Source organism: Ranitomeya variabilis, chromosome 2 (genome assembly GCF_051348905.1).
Source record: "Ranitomeya variabilis isolate aRanVar5 chromosome 2, aRanVar5.hap1, whole genome shotgun sequence".
In the NCBI taxonomy this organism is placed as follows: Eukaryota; Metazoa; Chordata; class Amphibia; order Anura; family Dendrobatidae; genus Ranitomeya; species Ranitomeya variabilis.
In genome coordinates this window covers 947,722,105-947,728,104 of record NC_135233.1, presented here as the reverse complement: position 1 = coordinate 947,728,104, position 6,000 = coordinate 947,722,105, and positions in this window count along the sequence as shown.

The following is a 6,000-nucleotide window of genomic DNA, read 5'->3' as shown; positions in this document are numbered from 1 at the left end:
AATGGAGCATTATAGTGATGGCAGACTACTGTAGGATGCTTCAGAGAGACATTCCAGAAGGTACTCACAAGCGTAAATGTACAAAGAGGAGCCTCTAAGGGAAAAAAAAATGATTTTAGTGAGCTTTACTGAGCTCATTTAAGTTCCAAAATGATTTTCATGAAAAATTTGTAATAAAAAATTAATTTAATAAATCTATTTTAATTTATTTTGTGGTATTGCCTTATTTAACATAGTTACCTACATTTTCAGGAAACGTGATATCCTATGACAAAACAGAGGTCTTTTTCGGATTCAGCGCACCAAAAAAACATAAAGATGGGGGGCGTGGCCTGAGCATGATGTGAGCAGTCGTCTGAGGCAGGAGCTCCCGCTCAGTATAAGCTATATGCAGGATTGCAGCCTGTAAAATTGGTGGCCAGGTACCTGAAATTATTGGGGAATCAGTGACCGGTGTGGTGCCTGTGGATCTGAGTGCCTGCGGGGCAATGACCGGCAGAAGGAGCTCCAGGAAGTCGACTGGAGAGCAGGAGAGAAAGGCCCAAGATGGCGCCGGCCAGGAGGAAAGGCTGTCAGAGGAGCCTGTGATTGTGGGGGAGGATCCTAGGAGAGCAGATGCAGCAGCCAGGCTGCAGCGCTTCCCCCGACAGACAGAGGAGATCCGGAGCCCAGCTGTGACAGGCAAGGTGAAAGATAAGCCTGTGCTGCATGGAGATATGGAGGAGCTGGGGGAGGAGGAGGGAGAGGACAGCGATGGTGGGAGCCATTCTGTGTAGGAGAAGGAGGAGGAGAGCGGGGGAATCATGAAAGGCTCTGTGCTATGCATCGGGGGAATGCAGATTCCTGAGGAGCCCACTCTGAAGGATGTGTTTAAGGTGGTTTTATACAGTCACAATACTATCACCAATATGGCTGCGCAGATGGGGGTCATGCAGGCAGACATGTCCAAAATGCAACATTCCTTGCACGTGAGTAAGGAAAGGATGGGAGAGGCGGAAAAACGCATTAGCGGTGCCGAGGACTGTATTGCTACGGCGGATAAGGCTACAAAACGCATGAGTGCTGCGATTTCTGCCATACAAGCGAAAACGGACGACCTTGAAAATAGGTCCAGGCGCAATAATGTGCGGCTGATTGGGGTGCCTGAAAAGACGGAAGGTGCGGCGCCAACAGAGTTCTTTGAAAAATGGCTATTAAACGATATTGGAGCCGTCAAGTTATCTCGGATGTATGCTATTGAAAGAGCACACCGCGTGCCTATGTATCCCTTCCCCCCTGGGCGTCCTCCTAGACAAGTGCTCGTCAAGATCTTGCACTACCGTGACAGAGACGCCATTCTCAGACATGCCAGAGAGAACCCAGATTTGCAGATAAATGGCTCCAGGATTTCCATGTTTCCGGACTTCTCCATAGAGGTGCAGAAGCAGAGAGCCAAATTTGTCCATATCAAGAAGAGGCTGAGGGAGATCGGCGTCACTTACTCGATGCTGTACCCGGCCAAACTAAGAGTGGTCGCTGAAGGGAAAGTGCACTTCTTCACGGAGGATAAAGAGGCACTCGGATGGCTGGACAGCAACGAGCAACATTTGAGTCAAGCAAAATTAAAGGACTCAGTGGAATGATAGAACGGTTCTTTCTTATTCTTGTTTCTCTTTTACTGCCTCCTTTTTTGAGGGATCCATTGGCTCCTTTTTTCCCCCCTGGGTTTTTTGTGTTCTTATGAGGTGGGGATGGGCCCTTGTTGGATCTCGAGTTGAAATTTAAATAGGCTGCAATCCACAAGTTATGTGAGAGTCCCAATAGTTTGGGACAAGCGGCGGGACTGTTGGACGGGGTTAACAGACTGTTCCGGATAAAGTGCGCTCTCCCCTCCGTGTTAGGAGGGGATGGAAGGATGGGATGGGGATTTGTTGGGGATGTTTCTCTGTTGTGTGGGGGGAGGGGGGTGGGGTTGGGGAAATATTTGTATAATGTACATCACCATGGTTACTGTGGTTGTGGCTTTGGCCGCAAATGGATGAAAGAATGTGGGATAATATGTACTGAGAAGGGAAAATGGCGGGAAGAATGAGAATTGTGAGTTGGAATGTCAGGGGTTTGGTGTCTGGTGTGAAGCGGCAAGCTGTGTTTAAATTTTTGAATGATGCCAAGCCATCAGTGATCTGTCTGCAGGAGACTCATATGGTGAAGGAGAGAACGCATTTTCTGGCTAAGAGATGGGTTCAGGTGGGGTACCATGCCACATATTCAGCATATTCCAGGGGGGTCAGCATCCTCATCTGTGCCGGGGTACCTTTTGTGTATCACAAAGTGGTTATAGATCAGTCGGGTAGATTCGTATGTTTGCTTTGTAAATTGTATGGATGTCTGATGTGGCTGGTTTCGATTTATATTCCACCACCATATTGTGGAAAGGTTATCCACAGAGTTCTGGGAATATTGGAGGAGACACCGGGGATACCGTTTTTGATAATAGGGGACTTTAACAACATTCCGGACGCACACTGGGATAGGGGGAGACGAGAGCCGTTGAAGTCGGGTGGTAATTGCACACCATTTGGTGCCGTCCTGAGGGAAACTGCTCTGCATGATTTATGGAGGATTTCTCATCCTGTGGTGTATAAGTATTCCTGTTTTTCGTCCTCTTTCGCTTCTTTGTCAAGAATAGATCTGGCCTTGGGCAATTCACAGATGTTGGGCCTTGTAGGGGAGGTAACGTATATGGCTAGAACAATATCTGATCATTCCCCCATGAGTGTGATACTTGAGGGTGTGGGATCCTTGCCTGCTAGGGGGTGCATGTGGAGGCTGAATCCGTTCTGGCTACACCTTATTGATTTAGATGGACACATGGGGGGGAAATTAAGGAATATTTTAAAATTAATGCTGGGTCGGCTTCGGTATTGACGGTATGGGAGGCCATGAAGGCCTATTTCAGAGGGCTCTGGATTAAGGGGATATCCCGAATCAAGGCAGAAACAGGCAGGAAGGATCGGATGTTGATAAAAGAGTTGGAGGAGGCTGAGGAGGCATTAATTAACCATCAATCCCCAGAGGCACAGGGAAGGTTAAAAGTGGCGTAGAATAGAGTATGTCAGATGGCAATGAAAACAGCGGAACGTAGAAGAATGTTTCAAACTGCCAAATACTTTGAAGAGGGGGACAGGGCGGGCCATCTCCTTTCCAGAATAGTGACGGCGCAGAGAGATTCCACACATATAGTCACTTTGAAGGGAAGGGATGGGAGGGAGCACACTGGTTGCAAAGCAATTTTGGAGGTGATGACGGAGTATTACTCGGATCTTTATAAATCACGGGTACAGCCAACGATGGAGGAGGTGGATGGTTTCTTGACAGGGGTTCAGCTTCCCAGACTCTCAGTGGCCGATCGGGGACTTCTCAAGGAGCCGTTTAATTTGGAGGAGCTTGACGCCGCATTGGTCTCTATGCCCAATGATAAAGCCCCGGGGGTAGATGGGATCCCAGGGGAGGTGTATAAAAAATATAAAGCGATACTGCTTCCTGCCTTATTGGAGGTGTATGCTGCTGGTCTGGTGGAGGGGGAGCTGCCGAGGTCCATGCGGGAGGCAATAATTGTTGTACTGCCAAAACAGGGTAAGGATCCGAGGGATCCAGCTTCGTATCGCCCAATCTCGTTATTAACGATAGATATCAAAATCTTGGCCAAGATGTTGGCTAACCGTCTTAACAAGGTGATAACAACACTAATACACCGGGACCAGTCCGGATTTATGCCCAATAGTTCTACAGCGTGTAATCTTCGACGACTGTTTCTCAATATGCAGGTAAAGGCGGATAATATGGGTCGGAGGGTTGTGGTGTCTTTAGACGCCGCTAAGGCGTTTGATAGTGTGGAGTGGCGGTATTTGTGGGCGGTCATGAAGGCTATGGGTTTTGGTGAGAGGTTCATACGATGGGTGCAGATGATGTATGCGTCTCCAAGACCCAGGATACGGGTGAATGGAGTCTTGTCGGGGGATTTCCCTTTATATAGGGAAACGCGGCAGGGGTGCCCCTTGTCTCCTCTGCTGTTTGCAATTGCTGTTGAGCCCTTGGCAGCGGCAATACGGAGGGACAGGGATGTAAAGGGGTTTCGGTATGGAAACTATGAAGAAAAAATAGCCCTGTACGCTGACAACGTGTTATTGTTCTTGGAAGATGCACAGGAGTCTCTGGGGGCCGCTATGAACAGTATTTCTAAATTTGGGGCTCTTTCTGGATTATCTATTAATTGGGAGAAGTCTGTGTTGTTGCCCTTGGACGCAGCTGCTCCTCTGACTCTTGACCCTGGGGTTCCCTTAAGAGTAGTACATGAGTTTAAGTATCTGGGCATTGTGGTTTCGGACAAAATAGAGGACTATGTGCGGCTCAACCTGACTCCTTTGCTTGGGAAGTTCCAGCAGAAGATTGGGGCCTGGAAGAAGCTATTTCTGTCAGTCGCAGGCAGAGCCAATTTGATCAAAATGATACTTATGCCTCAGTTCCTCTACATATTGCATAATGCTCCAGTGTGGCTGCCTCAGAGTAAATTTTATAGGATCAATACTCTATTTAGGGATTTAATCTGGAAGGGTGGACGGGCGCGCATCAAATTGAAACATCTGCAAAGGGCAAAGGATGAGGGTGGTCTGGCGGTCCCCAATCCATGGATTTACTATATAGCATCTCAATGCCAGCACATGGTAGGTTGGGGAGAGCCAGAACAGAGCTCTTCAGCGGGGATAATCATTGCACACGCGGTAGGGAAAGGCCCATTGTTGGCCAGTCTTGAAGCAGGTAGATTCAGAATTAACACCCAAAAATTCCCAACAATAGCTATGATGGGGAAAGTATGGCAGAAAATTAAGCAATGGAGGGGAGTAACGGAATTTACGAGATATACGCCAATTTGGTTTGAACCTAGGTTGGCAGAGCTCATGAGATTGCGGGGGTTCGGTCAGTGGAGGCGCATTGGCATTTGGTTTGTGTCTCAGTTGCTTGATGGAGATGTTATTAAAACATTCGAGACACTTAGAACTGAGTTTCCTTTAACCCAGAAGTCATTCTTTCAGTACCTGCAGTTGAGACATGCCCTAAACTGTCAACATGAGGTGGCGCGCGTGAATCTGCAGTCAGATAGCTTGTTGAATCTTATTGGGCCTCGGAGGAGTACGAGGCGGTTCATTACATTGATGTACAGGGGTCTGATGGATACCTTTTTATTGAAGCATCCGTTAAGGATTAAGGAGAAATGGGTGGCGGATGTGGGCCCCTTGTCGGAGTCCCAGTGGGAGTCCATACTTCAATATATCCCCAGGGCTTCTCTGAGTGAGGCTAAGAGGGTGTCATAGTTATACCTGGTGTATAGGGTGTACAGGACCCCGGCATGGATGAGGAAGGCAGGACTGAGAGGTGACTCAGAATGTCCCAGGTGTGGTGAGGAAGGCGCTGATCTGCTACATATGATGTGGTCGTGTGCTCGCCTCCAACCCTTTTGGGTGAAGGTGCTTAACTTGATCCAGGAGGTGACAGGAGTAGATGTGGTGCGTAACCCGCTGACTTGCCTTTTGGGCTGTATGGATGATATTGCTACGGATGAATGTGGAAGGCTGACTATCTCAAGATTGTTGTATGCTGCGAGAAAGCTTATCGCAATGCACTGGTTGGATGAAAAACCGCCAGGGAAAAAGGAATTTATCAACAAGATAAATTTTATTGTCCTTATGGAAAGAAATATATACAAGTAAGGCTACGTTCACATTTGCGTTGTGCGCCGCAGCGTCGGCGACGCAACGCACAACGCAAACAAAAACGCAGCAAAACGCATGCACAACGCTGCGTTTTGCGCCGCATGCGTCCTTTTTTTTTATTGATTTTGGACGCAGCAAAAATGCAATTTGCTGCGTCCTCTGCGCCCGGACGTGTGCGCCGCAGTGACGCATGCGGCGCAAAACGCACGTGCGACGCATGTCCATGCGCCCCCATGTTAAATATAGGGGC